Source organism: Artibeus jamaicensis, unplaced genomic scaffold, assembly GCF_021234435.1.
Source record: "Artibeus jamaicensis isolate MK-2021 breed Jamaican fruit bat unplaced genomic scaffold, CSHL_Jam_final contig_65, whole genome shotgun sequence".
NCBI lineage: Eukaryota > Metazoa > Chordata > Mammalia > Chiroptera > Phyllostomidae > Artibeus > Artibeus jamaicensis.
In genome coordinates, this window is record NW_026521913.1 from 437162 (window position 1) to 455666 (window position 18505).

At 38.6% G+C, this 18505-nt stretch overlaps 1 protein-coding gene across 1 annotated transcript in view; it reads left to right on the forward strand.

The window, feature by feature from the left end:
* Positions 1-18505, forward strand: part of PCSK2 (proprotein convertase subtilisin/kexin type 2) — a 371029-nt gene that overhangs the window by 188149 nt on the left and 164375 nt on the right. The gene's annotated exons all lie outside the window — the stretch shown is intronic.

Genomic DNA, 18505 nt, shown 5'->3' on the forward strand with positions numbered 1-18505 from the left:
TTTACTATATGTACAAAAGTTGTGTTTGCTTATAGTCCTCTTAGGTACTGTCTTCCAAAAGAACCTTACCTTATATTATCTTTGGCTTTGGTTTCTCTAGGAATGTAAAGTTTGCAATATTTTCACTTTGAAGACTATATAAATCATCAGATTAGAACTTGGATCATTTTTTTGCCATAAAGAATATTAATTGGACATTAATTGAATAAAGTGTGAAGATTAGATCATAGCATTTTATCAATGTTCACTTCCTAATTTTCACTACTGAAATGTGGTTATGTAACATAACATGATTGTTTTTAGGAAATACACACTGACATATTTAAACTTAAGGGGCCATGCTATTGCAACTTACTGTCAAATAGTTTAGAAATATGTCAGGGGGAGGTTAAAAAATGATAAAGCAAGTGTGCTAAAATGTGGTGTGTACTAGTTTTACTATTGGGGATTATTATTTAAAAATAAAAAGAAAGGGAAATAGAACCATCAAAACTTATGCTCCAAATCTGTGTAATTATTTTTTCAGAATCTCATGTTTCACATTTTGTGGTGTTTTGAAGCATCACTTTCAGCCCTACATGGTGTCAGGACACAGAGATGCCCATGGAGAGAGGGTGGACACCAGGCATGGAGAAAACAGGAGTATGATGAACATTACACATGGAAATGTTCCTCTTCCCTCTGAATTTCTATGACATTTATTATCTTTATTTGGCAATATTGGTTTAAGAGCATAGTCCCTGGGTCCAAACTGCTAGGGTTCAAATCCCACTTCATCTACTGTGACCACAGTAAGGCAAGCCCCTATGTCCTCATCTGTAAATGGGGATTAAATAAGTGAAAAGTGCTAAGTGCTGTGCTGAGTACATAGTAAGTTATTTAGTGTGTACTATTTTTATTATTGCCATGCATGTTCTTATAAGTCATGTCATATATTTATGGCTTCAGCTCCAGGTAGTTGTGTATCTATACTAAGTTCGCAGCATGTTCAAGTTCCTGTGGTTCACACTCTCACTTTACACCTGATGACGTGGAGAGGTTAAATAACTTTCCCCAGGTAGCAGAGCTTTTCAGTACTACTTACCAATACAAATCATTTGTGCCTGAAATCACTTCTGCCGGCACACTCTCCAGGTTAGGGGTTTGGGAGAACAGTGTATGGGCACTCTGGTTTTCCAGAGAAGGTTTGTAGATGGGAAACAGCTTTGTTTGGGGTATCAGGTACCTCCTGAAGTGAAAATAATATTTCTCACCACAAAATTAAAAAGCACCAGCTACCCTAGGAATATTCAACTATAATTCATTTTTTAAATGTTTGGTATTTTGAGGATAATGGAAAGGAGCACAGTAAAATGTGAGTCAGAAAACTGTGGATTTAAATTTACCAATTAACTTGGACAGGTCACTTAACTAAGCCCTGATTTCTGCATCCACAAGATTCAGTTGGCTATACTTCCCTCTCAATGTAAGGATACAAATCAAATGAGATGACTATGGTGGGACTGTGTCTGTGGCTGTGGTGGTCAATGATTTTGATTCTTTGCTCCAAGAATGGGGATGGCTGACTTTTTGGCAGAGAAGCTGATAGTGAAGATTGACTGGGAAGGCCAATAGAAAGGTGCCAGTGAGGAGTGGAGCACCCTGGCAGAGCACCCAAGGGTTTTTCCCTGAGATAAGTCAAGAGGATCTAGAATGATGTGATCAGTACTTTTTCATTCACACACTCATGAACCTGGGGTGGAGATCTTTGCCACCAAGTGGATAATCAAGAAAAATATAAAATAGCAATATTTCATTTTTATTTTCACACCCTCAGGCAGAGTGGGTGTCCCCTGCAATTAACAGGCTAATTAGAAAAGTACTGATATAGAGTCAAGGACATTGGTTTTAAACTGGGATAAATATGGTATAAAACTAGCAACTTTGAAATTGTGTGACTAGACAAATTATTCAAGTTTTGTGAAGCTCATTCTTCACTCAAACTGATAGATAATTGTAGTGGTTAATATTGCTATATAACAAATTACCCCTACACCTAGACATGTAGAACAAGAATATTACTTGCTCTATATTTGTGAGTCAAGAATAAGGGAAAGGTTCAGCAATTCTCACTTGATGTTTCACATGCTTGCAGTTACATGGGCTACTCACACAGCTACCAGCTGGGAGCCCAGCCAAGGACACTAGCCAATGCACCTCTGCACAGCTTCTCCAGCATTGTGGTCTCAAGTTAGTTGTACATGGTAACTGGCTTCCCTAGATCAAAACAACTAGATGGCCTTTTCTGACCCAATATTAGAAATCAGATAGCATCATTTCAATCATGCTGTACTGGTTAAAACAGTCACAGGCCCACTTAGAACAAGGGAAGAGACAGAGGCCCTAGCTCTTGATGGGCAGACCACCCTAGAATTTACAGACATGTTTTAAAGCTGTCACAATATTAATACTGTGTTATAAGATTATTAAAAAAACTAGATATATAATTCTGCAATATCTTGCATGAAGTGTTATTTTTAGATTTTTATAATTATTGGCTTATAATAGGATAATAAGGTGGTGTGTATCATCAGCTGGAGAGATACATGTTATAAGAGAGAAATGCAGGTAGATGGGGTTGTTTCTTCAAGCGAGTTTTATAAAAGCAATGTCACTTGAATCCAGGCTAGCAACTAGTTGAACTCCATCGATTGCTTAGATGATTGACCAAATGCCTTCTCTAGGTCCCTAAGACACATTGATCTCTAGCTTTCCTCCCCAGCACTGTGCAAGTGTCACTGAATAATGAGAGGCTGTCTAAATGGGCAGAGATATTGATTTTCTTTTCAACGTTTTTTGAAAGCTCTGCTTAGCGGGTGCTGAGCAAACATCAGGCAAATGGCAGACCATGTAGAAATAGATCAAGTGAGGAGCAACAAAGGCAGTTATGGTTTTCTGAACATGAAGCTGGTTAAGCTTCAGGTGTTCTTTCCACACACTCTGGTTTTAAATCAGAAAGTACACATCATTGTTCACCCTTTATTATTTGTCAATTGATAATATACCTTGCCCAGATGGTACTAAGTAGCATCATGGAAAATATTTCCAGCCAATACATGGAAGTTAAGTGCTAGCCCTGTCTGAAGAAAGCAGACTGAAGGCTGAGGTGAATGGAGTATTGAGGATATGTAGTGCAGTGCATTTCAGAGAGTAAAGAATTCATTACAGGATTCCAAGTACAAAATTGATTCTACCCTTAGAAATGATAAAGAAGACACATCTTACTCTGTCTCAGTGGTGACAAATAAACACAGGATTTCTTTAATATACAAACATTCAAGAAAATACCCATCAACATGGTATTACCATTGATACCCAGGGAAACTAAAGTGTGGTTATCTCCACTCAGGAAAAAAAACAAAATGTAAAAGGTCTGGGAGCTCATAGGGTGGGCAAGGGGGTTCCCTCAGGATGTAGAAGAAAGGTGGATTGTAAATCACCTTCAACTAGAAGGAAACCAGTGAGTAGGTGCGGAGAGCCCCCCTGAGGATTTTTGTTGGCTCTGTCTCCAATGTGCATTGCCAGAGAACTTGCCTCAAGAAGCAAAAGGAGAACCTCCAAATAGTGATATTTTGAATAATTTTACCAGATTTTCTGAATTTAAGTAGATTGTTACTTTCAACAAAATAAGGTGAATACCTTAATTGGTGTATTCTTGAGCTTGATTTTAGATTTTTACAAGTTTTTAAGGGAAAGACTGTAATGAGGCAGGTTTGTCAAGCTCTGTGTTTGCAGCACATTTTCAGCACTTAGTTTGAAGAACATCCATTTTACCCTCTACTGCAGATGAGAACAGGATGCAGTTATTTCATTTCAAACCAGAAAAACAAAGCTTGATTTTCTATTTAATTTCTAGAAGGAAAAAAAGAGAAGGGTATCTCATCTTACTTCACAAAAATTAAATTCCTTTTTTCTCTGCAATGAATAATAAAGTTTTTCAAAGTGTTGCGATAGAAAAATCAGGAAAATAAAGTCTCAACATCTCAGTTCTGTGTATGATGACCCTGAGTTCAGACATAGTAAGCTGGAGGTCAGTCAGGCACTGAACTCCAGCTAGTCATACTAATTTGTACCCAAATTCAAGCACTTCCACACCTGAGGTCTCTCTAGAAGGGCAATGTCCTTCTTTCAAGATGTAACTTGATTTTTGTTGTTGTTATGGCCGTTTTTGTTTTAAAGTATCAACCCTGAGGAAGATTCCCTTTTTCATCAATATATATTTTATTTTTAAAAAATCAAACAAATATTTATTGATCTCATGCTGTGCTCCTGGCACTGGGGGGAACTGAGAAATGAAGGATAGAGCTGTACTTTCAAGGACCTTTGATTGCCATTAGGAAGGGAAGACAAATACTCCTCATTTATAGAATGATAAAGATATGTTGTTGCAACTCAAGGAGAATATAATCTTATTCCTCTGGTGAGTCTAGGTAAATCCATACTAACAAAAGAACTGAACAAATTTCCCTTCCTTAAAAGGCCAGTTGGTGCCCTGGCTGGTGTAGCTCAGTGGGTTCAGTTTGGGCCTGTGAACCAAAAGATTGCAGTTCGATTCCCAGTCAGGGCACATGCCTGGATTGCAGGCCAGTTCCCAGCAGTGGACGCATGAGAGGCAACCATACACTGATATTTCTCTCCCACTCTCCTTCCCTTCCCCTCTAAAGATAAATAAATAAAAATCTTTAAAAATGATATAAAAAAGGCCAAATGACAGTTCCAGAAGGGCCATAAGTATGTTCACACAGCATTTTGATTTTGAAGTTATTTCACTGGATGCATCAAGACAAGCCATGTATCTTTCATCAAGATTGTCATTCATTTTCCCTGGCTGGTGAAGCTCAGTATATTGAATGCTGGCCTGTGAACAAAGGGTTGCCCATTCGATTCCCAGTCAGGGCACATGCCTAGGCTGCTGGCCAGGTCCCCAGTATGGGGTACATGAGAAGCAATCACACATTGATTTTTCTCTCCCTCTTTCTCCCTTTCTCTAAAAATAAAATCTTTGAAAAGAAGAACATCACACATTTTTAGGAATATCTATTCAACAGTTAAAATAATAAGATCATGCTCTGGAAGTTTTCTTGGGGCTACACAGCACTTTCCAGATTTCATAAACTAGAAGCATTAAAGTGATCAAATTTCACAGTACAAAACATAGCATAATAGTTTTTTTTAAATGCTGACTGAGCAACCTGGTGACTTTCCTTTGCTTTTTAACTGTAGGATGATCCAATTCATGTTTGGAAGTAGGGCAAGGGGAAATGAATGGACATCAGGCATCATCAGGAATGACAGTAGGCTGTCCCCATGTAAAAGAAGTGGTGGTGGAGGTGGTAACAGTACCCTTGTATGCACAGAAATGCAAAACTAGAATATAGAAATGCTGGGAGTTTTTTCCTCTGAAAGTAGTACAAAATATATTTCTACACTTGGTTTTGTTTTCTCCAAGAAATGACAGCTTAATGGCAGACACAATACCAAAGCTCAGGAAATGTCCAATGGTCTGGTGCTGAATGACTAGTCAAGTCCTAACTGTATGATTTAAACCACCCATTTTCAAGAGAGGTACCAAAAATGATGATGGCTGATATCAGGAAATGTAGCAGACACCAAAGAATGGGGTGTGAATAGAGGAATGGTTTGTGCCTCAGTATATTGAAACAAAAATCATTGAGATGTGAGTGAATATACCCTGGGCAGGAGGTGCATGGGAATACTTGAGGATTTGTAAGAAGACTAGCCTGGCTGGGTCATGGTGGAGGAAATATGGTAGGAGAACTCAGATGGGCAGATGGGGTAGGGGTAGTCTGGCACCTTGAAGCCCAAGCTAAAAGTATTGTTGCATTCTATAGAAATAAAAAGGTGTTTATGGCTACAGAGAAGAATCCAGAACTTAGACATTTGCAGAAATGAAAGCAATTATCCTAGTTGATTTTCTGTCTCACCTGGGAATCTCTGGTTGTAGAGAAGAAGTGAACAAGACAACAAATGTATAGGGCAAAGGAAATGACATTGTCCATTTGGCCAAGTCTATCTGAAGCTCCTAACACAGTAATGATAATCATTACATCTTATGAAGTCCCAGCACTTAAGTCATACCCAGCCATTGAGTCATTCCAACTCAGGCCCCAGAAATGTCACAGAGACAAGCCATTCCTCTGTGCCATCTCCAAATCCTGACCCCCCAGAATCTGTGAGTGTAAGGACATGGTTGCTTTAAGCCATCACATCTTGGGGCAATTTGTTATGCAACAGCAGCAGCTGCAGCACAGACACTGACCTCTTGACCTGTCTACATTTTCCTCCTTGGTTTCTGGCATTTAGAATTGCAGGAAGGCCTAGCTCAGTTTGGATTTTTATTCTTTTGTAGTTAACATGTATTTTTTCTTTTGCTTGAATGCTTCTGAGATTTTGTATCTATCACTACAATTCAAACATTCCCTGGAATATGGCCAAGTATAGATTTTGTGTTATTAATCTTACCAGAATGTTCTGAGTCTTTCCATTGATATACAGGAGTGGACAAAAGTAGATTTATAGTTGTAAGTAGGTGAAACACAGAGTTTATTCTTGTATGCTAATCATAACTTGCATGTCTTTCCATATGAATGACTGTAAACCTACTTTTGCTCAACCCTGTACTCAAGTGTTTGCTTTTGTCTATTCCAGTGCTTCTGGATTTCCTTTTTTCCAGAATATTGTTGGCAATCTCCCCAGCTGAGGAGCTGAACCCCTGGTAAATTTGGGATCTTGAGTTCAAGGCACTCCCCTCTCTTCCAAGCCCCTCTGCTATCACTTCTTTGGGTGTACAGACCAGCAATAAGAAAGAGTGAAGTAGCTTCTCGTTACAGGTACACTATCAGCTCAGTTACTCTTGTTTACAGTGAGTATTAGCAGTGGAAGAGTCTCAAGGTAATACTTAAGACCTCTTCGGGTCTGAGGTTCAACATTTCTCCTTTATAACATCCATGTAACCCACCCTTACATGATGCTGTCTATTATGTGACCCACTCCTTCCCTCAAACCTCAGAAAGCTCCCCCTTTATCTCCTCCTCTTGACACTTATCAATAAGGAGGTGTTGAAGTTTCTGAAGTACAAATGCACAGGCAGCTTAGAAATTCCCATGACTTGATTATCTGACCTTACACAATTCCCATTAGAGGTTAGTAATATTTGCTAATGAGAAAATATTCAGGAATATTCTCATCCCCCAAGGTAACTGTAACATTTATGCTGCATCTCTATTTCTCTGCTCTATGTCCTATAGCCACCTGTAATTTTCCCCTTCAACATTTTATCTGTTTCTGATAAAACTGTTAAAAGTTTTTTATTATTATCCATTTCTGCATTGTTAATTCCTGTTGCATTGTATGTTGCTTTCAAAACAGATTTTTATTTTATTTTAGTGCTTCACAGTCTCTTGTTCTACATTTCACCAATTTACATTTTGTTTGTCTGGATGTGCTTTTTTCTCCCAGTTGTGTGGATTTGGGCTTCTCTTCTGCTAGGAAAATGAGATTGCTCTTTATCATTATTCCAAGAAAAGTCATTATTACAATGAGGACCCAGAACTTCCCTGAAAAAAAAACTGTAATGTACACATTTGTCTCTGTCTCTACTCCAGCCAGTGATAGTAGTCAATTTTTCTATTCTAGGATATCACAAACATCCAACAGCATTTAACAATGTATACATATAAAAAGGTTTAACTATATAAGCATAAGCAAGCCACATTCATCCTTGTAATTTTGGAAAATACAGAAAAGAACAGAAAGAAAAATTAAAAGAACCCATCTCCTTTTTTTCTTATGTTAAGTGTATACAACAAAAAACAAAATGTTCCCCTTCTTCTTTCCTCCAATACAATTCTCTAAAGATGGCCAATATCTCCACTGTCCTCTGAGACTTTTTTGTATTGAATCACACATATGTACACACATATACACACACTTATTGTGCAGGTATTTTTATAAAAATGTTATGTGTATTTCTATAGATCTTGTGTATCTGCCTGAAATAAAGCATGGACAATTATTTTAATTGGTAGTAAATTATTCATTTTAACAACTGTGCCATATTTCTTGAAACTGTTCCTCTAATATACATGTACTTTCTCCCCCTCCCTCCTTTTTTTTAAACTTTATTTTTTATTTATTTAACATTTACTGTATTTTACATTACTGTTTAGTCTCCTTATACCCCCTCCTGGCAGCAATCACTACACTGTTGTCTGTGTCCATGAGCACCTTTTCTTTTTTGCATCTACCGCTTAATCCCCCTCCCTCCATCTGTCATCCTGCTCTCCATCTATGAGTCTGACCCCATTTCCCTTGTTAGTTCAGTTTGTTCATTAGATTCGACACATATGTGAAATCATATGGTATTTGTCTTTCTCTGCCTGGCTTATTTCACTTAGCATAATGTTCTCCAGATCCATCCATGCTGTTGCAAAGAGTAAAATTTGTTTCTTTTTTATAGCCAAGTAGTATTCCATTGTGTAAATTTCCCATAGTTTTTAATTCATTAATCTACTGATGGACACTTGGGCTGCTTCAATACCTTGGTGATTGTAAATAATGCTGTAATGAACATAGGGGTGCTTGTGTTCTTTCAAATTAATGTTTTGGGTTCCTTCAGATATATTCTCATAAATGGTATAGCTGGGTCAAAAGGCAGATCCATTTTTATTTTTTGAGGTATCTCCACAGTGCTTTCCACTGTGGCCGTACCAGTCTACATTCCCACCAACACTGCAAAAGTTTTCCCCTTTCTCCACAACCTTGCCAGCACTTGTCATTTGTTGATTTATTGACGATAGTCATTCTGACAGGTGTGAGATAATATCTATCTCATTGTGGTTTTACTTTGCATTTCTCTGATGATTAGTGACATTGAGCATCTTTTCATAAGACTATTGGCCACTGTATGTATTCTTCAGAGAAAGTGTCTATTCAGGTCTTTTGCCCATTTTTAATTGGGTTGTTTGAGTTTTTGATGTTGAGGTTTGTAAGTTCTTTATAAATTTTGGATATTAACCCCCCCATCAGATGTATCAACAAATGTGTTCTCCCATCACCCCTTTTTTAACACAGACATTGTTGCACTGAACATTCTTGTACCTATAACTGTACTTTTCAAATCAGCAGGTAAAAATTCCCCATCTGGATAAAGGCATATTAAATATTTCAGTTCTAGGATTTTTTTAAGAATCATATATGTCTTCTTTAATATGAGGAATCTACACAGTGAAGATTTACTAAAAACTCAGAAAGCCTTTGGAATACAATTATACCATATGAAAATAGAAAAACATAACATACTCTCAGATTGAAAGAGCATATTTAATGTCATTGCATCAATCAGCTAGGACCACAAAAATGCTATGTAACAAACTGTCAAAACTCAGTGGCAACACTAAGCATTTATTTTGCATCCACAGAACTCTGGGTTTACTGGAGCAATTCTTTTAGCTGCAAGGTGAAAATGTAATGTGTGGGCTATCTGGGGCACCTCTACTCCATGTATCTCTTATTCTTTGGAGCCTAGCAGGATACACTAGGCATATTCTTCTCACAACCATGACTGAAATGAAAGAAGTCAAGGGGTGGACAAGTATCCTCACCATAGCATAAATTAAAACCAATTCATGTGGCCAAGACCAGTATTAATGGAGCAGAGAAACATACTCTTTAAGGGAGATGTCAGGGAGATGGGGGCTGTGAATAAATACAAATGGTATAGTTTAACTGGTAAAGTATTCTGAAACAGCATTTAGAGGACATGTGCTAACCAAGTCATCATCTCGGACACTCAGTAGACCCTTCCCCCACCCCGAACACCACCATTGCAGTTCACCCCATGAACCAAGTTTACACATCTTGTTTCCTAGATGTGATATTTCACAGATTTGTGATCAGCTTAGCTCCCTTCTTCTGGACACAACATTGCAAGTATGCTCCTGTAAGTGGACTTGAGAACTCAACAAGCTCTTCTTTAGGTACTGTCTCTCCAAATATCAAAAACATCTGCCCTTCCTTCCATCTGGGACTCTACTTCCTCTAACACATCTGGAGTTTGAATTTACCTTTTACTCACTGATATCAACTATTATTCTTTCACATTAAGATGGTGATCAGCTAAAACCCTCCTTTCCATCAAGGCACTTTTTTCCTGCAATTGTACCATTGATTTTTTAACATAAGAACATTTTACATCTATATATATTGTCAATTTTATTTAATTGATATAAGCCAATCAGTTCAACCTGTTAATAACTCGGGTTGAAGATTCTCATCCATGGACTAGCCATTTCTCCACAACTAGTGTCACGCAGCAGCTGTTGATAAGAGTTCTGATCACCCCACTAATGACCTCTCACCACTAAATAGGACCCCTTTGTTAATGCTTTGCCAACAGTGGCTCATCAAATAATGTCACTGACTGCTTGTTTCTTTTTCTGAAGATATATGGATGCTCTGTATCTCCATCATACTTTCTTCATCTCTGCACAGATATTTTCAGTAGAACTGGTCAATATTCAGCCTCATATTTCAACATTATATTAGCTCCCTTCATGCATGTGGTTGGGAGAAGAATGACCTCCAAAAATGTCTACATCCTAATCTCTAGAACCTGTGAATATGTTATGGTACATGTCAAGAAGTAACTAAGTTTGCTAACCAGCAAAGTTTAAGATAAGGAGATTGATTATCCTGGATTATCCCAGTGGGACAAGTGGGTGCAGGTTTTATAAGAGGGAGACAGAACAGGAGGTCAGAGTGATATCATGTGAGAAGACGCTGACCCACTCTTGCTGCCTTTGAAATTAGTAGAAGCTGCCCATGAACCCAGGAATGCAGGCAACCTGTGAAAGGAAGAAAGGGCAAGGGAATAGACACAGCCCTACTAAAACCTTGGTTTTACACTTCTGATCTCAAGGTTGTGTTGTTCGAAACCACTAAGTCTTGGTAATTTGTCATAGCAGCCATAGAAAACTAAGACACTGCAGAATGAAAAGATGTTCCCCCTGGCTTTTCTCAGGCAGCAGATCCAAGTATACAGTTTGTTCTGAACTTTCCAGGACTACTGCAAAGTTGACTCATTACTTTCTTCATTTGTTATGCATCACCACACTGGGCTAATTAATGCCCCATCACTGGGTGTTCCATGCATAAGGAGAAGTGTGTTAAGAATCAGTTGCTCTGACCTTTATTCCTTGTTTGTGTTTTGTCATTCACAAACTGCTTAGCTTGTCATATGAATTACTCTCCAGCTTCCTGGTGAGGGGAATGCAGTTACCAGCCCCCAAATATTTCTCAATATGCCAATTACAATTTCAACACACATTTTCTTTTCTACCCTGTCAACCTGGAATTGTTCCATTGGCAACTAATGAAATATCAATAGGAGGAAAGAATTGACAAGGTAGTGCTGTTGACAAAGTGGTAGACATTTGAGGAAAATTAAAAATAGATGTCCTTTAGAAAAAAGAACTGAGGATGTGAATCTTCTCTCTCCTTTAACTTTTTAGTCTATTGTCAGAATCCAAAAATCAAACCTTTGTCAAAATATTGGGAACTTTCAAGAATTCATTTGTATTCTCTAGCAGGCAACTCTTGGAGTTCTTAGCCACTGAAAATGTCTAAAGAAACAATACTGCAACCTTTTTCATAGCAAAGAAATGGTGAGTGCATCCTTCATGCTGAAGACATGCTATGTATAAAGAATGTGTTTAGAAGCAAACAATTTGAGAGAATTTTTCAGTATGCCTTCTCATCCCTTTGATCTCAGCCCTCTCTCTTCTAGTGGCACCTGATTCTAAGCTCTGCATCCTTTGTCATTGCTGCTTTCATTAGCTCTTCCCCTGGCTTACAAGACACTGCTGAAGAGTTTTAAAAATCACCTTTTCCATATATTTTCATTCCTCCCTTGCACCAATCTCAACAAGCATCAATGGGAAAAGACATCTAATTAATGAACCCACACACGTGTGTTGGTAAGTGATAACACCTGGATGTGTTGTCTTTCCCAGAGGATTTGTTTCCCTAATCTTTTTAAATAGATACATAATCAACCTGGATAATGAAGGCTTAAAATGAAAACTTAACTCTTCATGGCTGGAATTCAATCAGTGTGTGTGTGCCCAGGGGTGTTGATTTTGGACACTGGAAGCTTTTTTTGTGCCTCTCAAATCAAATCACTTGCACCAGTAATCAAAATTCTGCCCCTACTTCTACCCTCATAGATGAAATGGATCCCATAGACATTTTATGCATTATAATTACAGACAGCAACATTTATAGTATGCCTCATAGTTTCAAAGAAGAAAAGATAAATTCTCGTGATCTACACTGTTAAGACTATATGTTCAAGAATTCCATGCTATACATCAAGGGGTCAACAAAATTCTTCTGTAAAGGGCTAGAGAGCAAATACTTAGGGTTTGTGAGCCATATGATTTCTTTTGCAACTACTTTACCCTGCCATTGTAGTGTGAGAGCAGCCAGAGACAGGATGTAAATAAATGGGCGTAGCTGTGTTCAACAAACTTGATTTACAAAAACAGGCAGTGGGCTGGATTAGACAATCTCTGCTCTAGATGAAAGAAAACATAACTCAGAGAACTTGAGGAACCTATCTCAGAACACACACAAATGAGAAGTAAACCAACCCAGGACCTGATCCCATTGCTTTCTGATTTCAAATGTAGTGCTTGTTTACCACACCACACTGTGTTTAGGGTATGACACTTGATGGAGTTATGACTTTGGATCAAACCACCTGCACTTTCTATCTATCCCCCTTTTTCCCACACACATTTGAGCAGCAGCAGCTAGGGCTGGGTTCCCATCATACCCTGTAATCATAGAAACAGAGGGAAGGTGACTGACCCATAGGAAAAAACCAAGCACCCTGGATGCTGTTATTAGCTCTCCCTAAAGAGGCTCACCAGCCATAGACAGCATAATTAATGAGACTTGCATTGCATATTCAGTTAGATTGACTTGTTCCTTCCACAAGCATATTAGTGAGCCCTCCCACAAGCAAAGAATTTGGACTAGGCATCCTAGACACATCCCTACCCAGTATCTTCCTTCCGGGTCACTAGCAGAACAGGACCATGCACCAGCGGCATGATGGAAGCTTTGCAGGGGATGAATCTTTGGGAAGCTATGTTCCTGTGCTGTGCTAGGGATATTCATTCCCAGCTGGCACCATGAGCACCTTCACTATAGGGCCTGCTGGCTCCTCTTCACCACTCACACCTAAATGCCTTCCCAGAAAGGAGGAGCACTGTGATGAGACTACAGCTGAAGTGGATAGGGGCACAGCCTTTGCCTCACTACTCCCCTTCTCCCCCTCATTCCATCTGTCCCCCCAGGAACACTCTGTCTTAGACTGAGGTCCTCTGCCCACCTGTGATGAAAAATATAGCTGTACACATGGCCCAGCCAGGCTCTCTTTAGCTACATTAAATACATGTGCAAAGCTACTACTATGTTAATATATTGAGGCAGCTTAGCCTTTCTTTGCTTCCTTTCTACACTTACCCCTCTGAAGATCCTCATTGAGAGGATCATGTCATTTTGGCCAAGACAGCATTCAGCAGCACCTGGCATCTCTAGAAAATTGTCCTCTCAAGCATAGCCCAGTCAAGTCATCCCTGCCTTCACATCTGGCATAGCATCTACAATCTTTTAATATAATTTTCCTTAATATTATCCCCTAAATCAAACTCATGATATTCCCCCACCATCCTGGAAAGAAAAGCAAGAGGAAGATTAAAATCATGCTGAAGTGCAACACCAAATAAGATGCAAATGTTCCAGCAAACATGGGAGCTACTGAAAGCATTCCAGTTTCCTGTGCTTCACTCCACTAAAAACATCTTTCGATCCCTCCATAATTACACCAACTTATCTCATGGTATATCTCGTACACAGGGCTTTAGTTGATGGATAGCAATTTGTTAATATCTTGTCAGTGAGACGCAGTGACTGGAACTGTAGCCAGAGGCATGCAGTCATATCCTCTATCCTCAATTGATTATATTCATTCTTGCAAGGTGGGCAAACCTCTCTAAATGAGGGTGATCAATATGGTGCTTCAGGCATGATTGTGGCTTAATTCCCTGTCCTTTGAAAAATTAAGCCCTGTGATTTGCTTATAATTGGGCTTTCCAAAAAGTCATCTCTGCCTGGTCAAGGGAGAAACTAAGTAGCCAGACTCCCTGACTATTTGTTGCCTGTTCCCTCCCTTCACACTTCCTCCCAGCATTGACCTCCCTGGGTCACAGGTTCCCTCCCCACATCACTCTTATTTCTAGATCCCTGTGTGGATTTTGACAACCAAGGCCAGAAGTTGGTAACAAAGCAGATGAACTAGAACATCTGAGCCTAGGAGTGGTCTCCTTCCTCCATCATCTTCCACATCACCCCAGCAATGGCTTTTTCTGGGTTCCTTGTTTCATATGCTGTGTTCTGCTCATCAGTTTAAACACTGGTATAACACACTGACTTGGAGAGGCAAAGGCAAAAAAAAGGAGTTATGTTTTTCCTGCAAGTGGGTCTTCCACATTCAGGACACACATGGAAATAGACTCCAGCTGGTTTTCTTGCTGCGTTTACTTCGATTTGTCTTCAACTAGCTAAGTGCAAGAAGAAATCAAAAGTACTCTGGCCTGCTTTGGAATAAGACATGCCTGACTTGAGATGGGATGAAACAAAGGAAGGCCCCACTGCCTTTCTGCTGGGCCTGAAATATTATAACATTGGCGATAATTATAGTAACAATTGTAGGCACCTATTGGGTATGTACTGTGAGCCAGGTGTTATGCATTATATGCATTATCTCATTTGATCCTCAATGTGAAGTAGGAGCAGAGAAGCAACACAGCCTGATAGTAAAGTATGCAGACTGTGCAACCAGATTACTGGGGTGTAGTAATAGAGTTCTCCATGTCAGCCATAACCAAGTACCCCGAGTTAGTTGGCTTAACAACAGAAATGCATATCTCACAGTTCTGGAGGCTAAAAGTCCAACATCAAGGTATAAATGGGGTTGGTTCAGTCAGCCCTTAGTAAATGTTAGTCATCATTAGATCTCATCCCCACTTTATAGGTGAGCAGGTTAGGACTTTCAAAGGGACACAAATCAACCCATAACATTGGTAAATAAAATAGTCCTTAGTATAGAAAACAATAGTATGACACAATCAATAGCACTGTGGATTTATAAACTTCAGTATTTTCAACATGTCAGTTTTGTTCTTGTGCTCACTTCAGTCCAAGATGTTCCCTATGCCCTTTGACATAGGTTTCCCTATAGCTCCCCTTTCCCCTGGCCCCTCCCCTGACCAGCACAGTCACTGTTAATTAGCAGCTGTTTAATAGTCAGCCCAGTGACGAAGCAATCTATGACCTAATCCTTAGAGAGTTACATCCACTGTTCAGCCATCCCAGATACTAGAAGGTTGACTGTGTTCTGTGCCTTAGGGAGTGGCAACATGGCTTAGCGAAAAGTTCATAGCACTTAGAAGTGTTCAACCTGGGTGACTCCACCACATTTTCAACTGTTAGACAATGACCTCTGAACCTCTGTTTCCTCAACTATAACTATACCATACCACACTTTTGTTGAGAATATTAAATGCAGTGAAATTACCTTGTTAATGTAACTTTTAATATAGTGTGCTAATGTGCAGAGATAGAATCTGCTTTATCCTAGTATGTACACTGTAGATACACAGAAACATTTTTCAGATGCCTGAAAAACTCTTAATTGAGGAAAGGGATGGAAGGGGAAGGGCATGGTGGATTGCTCAGGTAAAATTTGCACTGTGCATATGTGTCAAATCCAGGCTCAAAAGTTTAACCAGAATTGTAGAATATTCATCTGTTCATTTTTAATCAAGTAATACATTTTTAATCAAGTAATCATTTTTAATACAAAACACTCCTGCTTTCTTATATTTTTACTGGTATAAATGTTTAGGTTCATGGGCCAAGTGAGGGAAATATTCTAAAATGAAATACCAAAGCTACCTGTACATTTTTTGAGAAGGTAAGAAGATATAATTAAGTTGTATGCATGTCATTGAGACTATACCTAAGTAGTAACAAAAGGCATCATGTGTGAAAGTTTATAATTAAGAGGAGGAGGAAGAGAGAATAAAATTGGCCTTTTAGTTATAATGTGAGGAAGGGATATAGACACTAGGAAATACTCCTCTGACACTTAGGGCTTTCTCACAGATAGAATTATAACACTGAAATATTCCCCAGAGGTCTTTAAAAATAGTTTATAACCTCATCTCTCTGGTCCTTGTAGTTTTATTTATATTAAAGAAAACAATCCAAATGACCAATAACAGGGAAATCATTAGTAAATTATAGTACATTATGGAATATTTAAAGTCATTAAAAATTAAAATATGAGCGCTAAATAGCAGCCTATTAAAATTCCCATGGTTGGATAGTTACTGAAGAAACAATGCACAATTTTATCTATAATATGATTGCTATTAAAAATTAGAGTTGAATGCAAGTTCAGATTGGAAAAGAACTCATAAAAATAAAAGCAATTGATGGTATTATGTGGTATCGTTGTGGGAGAGGAAATAAAAATCTATTCTCCAGTTATTTGTGAGGAATAAATAAAACTATGCCTTAAAGATGTTCATCTGTCTTGGAATTGTAGCTGTGATCTTCATTGAGGACATGAAGATAAATTAATGTACTCAGAAAGCCCTCTGCAGTCTCATGAGTCCTAATTTTTGGAAACATAAGCAAAATTGCAGACACTTACGTCGTTCTGTGGCACTCCTGAGTTGCAAGTACAGGTGGTGTCCACAGAGTGTCACATTCCAAAGCATCCCTGGTCTCCATTAAAACCTAATTTATGAAATTAAAAATTAATTTTATGGAAATGAATTTAAACAGCCTTATTATTAGAATGCACTTGGTCTAACTGAATTTGGAGTGATATTGGCAGAACTGTTTCTGTACTGTTATTTAAGGGATGAAATCTGATGTGTCTTCCTATTTTCGTGCTGCTGGGAAACAACCTACAGATCAGAGTTTTCAAACTTCCACATGGTAGACAGTCTTGCTTAGCAAAGATCCTAACAAAGGGAAAGTGCTATCTCAATGAATTCGTTCCTGACAATGAATCCAATAAAATGGGAATCCCCCGATGCAAGCTGATCTCTAATTCTCACTAGTGAGTACAGCAGATAAAGGCCTAACTGTGAGACCAAAAGGGGAAGATGAGATGGCTGAATTCAGATTCCTACCTTCCCAAGTTAAACTGGCACTCTTATTTTAATATGGTCTCTGCACTTATCCATGGCTTTGCTTTTCATGCAAAAATAGTTACTTGTGATCAACCACGGTAAGAAAATAATAATAAAAAATGACAGAAATGACCAGCTGTTAGGTTTTTATTTTTTATTGAATTATAATATTTTCTACTATTTTAACTTTTTTATTGTTCTTAAAGTACAGTTGTTTCCATTTTCCCATCACCACTCACCAATCCCAGCCATTCTCACTTCCCACCCTTGATCCTACCTGCCTTTGGTTCAGTACATGTGTCTATTATACATGTTCCTGAATACCCTTCCCGCCTTCCCCCAATCCATTATCCCTTCCCACCTCCCCTCTGGTTACTCTCAGTTTGTTCTTAATTTCAATGTCTCTGGTTATCTTTGGCTTGCTTATTTGTTTTGTTGATTAAGTTCCACTTATAGGTGAGGTCATATGGTATTTGCCTTTCACCACCTGGCTTATTTCACTTAACATAATGCTCTCCAGTTCCATCCATGCTGTCACAAAGAGTAGGAGCTTCTTTCTTTCTGCTGCATAGTATTTCATTGTGTAAATGTACCACAGTTTTTCCAATCCATTCATTTACTGATGGGCACTTAAGTTGCTTCCAGCACTTGGCTATTGTAAATTGTGGTTCTGTGAACATTGAGGCACATAGGTTCTTTTGGATTGGTATTTCAGGATTCTTAGGGTATAGTCCCAGCAATGAAATTGACAGATCAAAAGACAGTTCCATTTTTAGTTTTCTGAGGAAATGCCATACTATTTTTCAATAATAGTCTGCATTCCTACCAACAGTTCTGTAGAGTTCCCTTTTCTCCACATCCTCTACAGCACTTGTTTGTTAATTTGTTTATGATGGCCATTCTAACCAGTGTGAAGTGGTATCTCATTGTGGTTTTAACTGGCATCTCTCTGATGGCTAGTAATGCTGACCATCCTTTCATATGTCCCTGGGCCTCCTTGGAGAAGTATATATTCAAGTCCTTTGCCCATTTTTTAATTGAGTTGTTTGTCTTATTGAAGTGGAGTCATGTGAGTTCTTTATATATTCTGAAGACCAAAGCCTTGTACAAGGTATCATTGGCAAATGTGTTTTTGCATATGGTTGGTTCTCTTCATTTTGTTGATGTTTTAG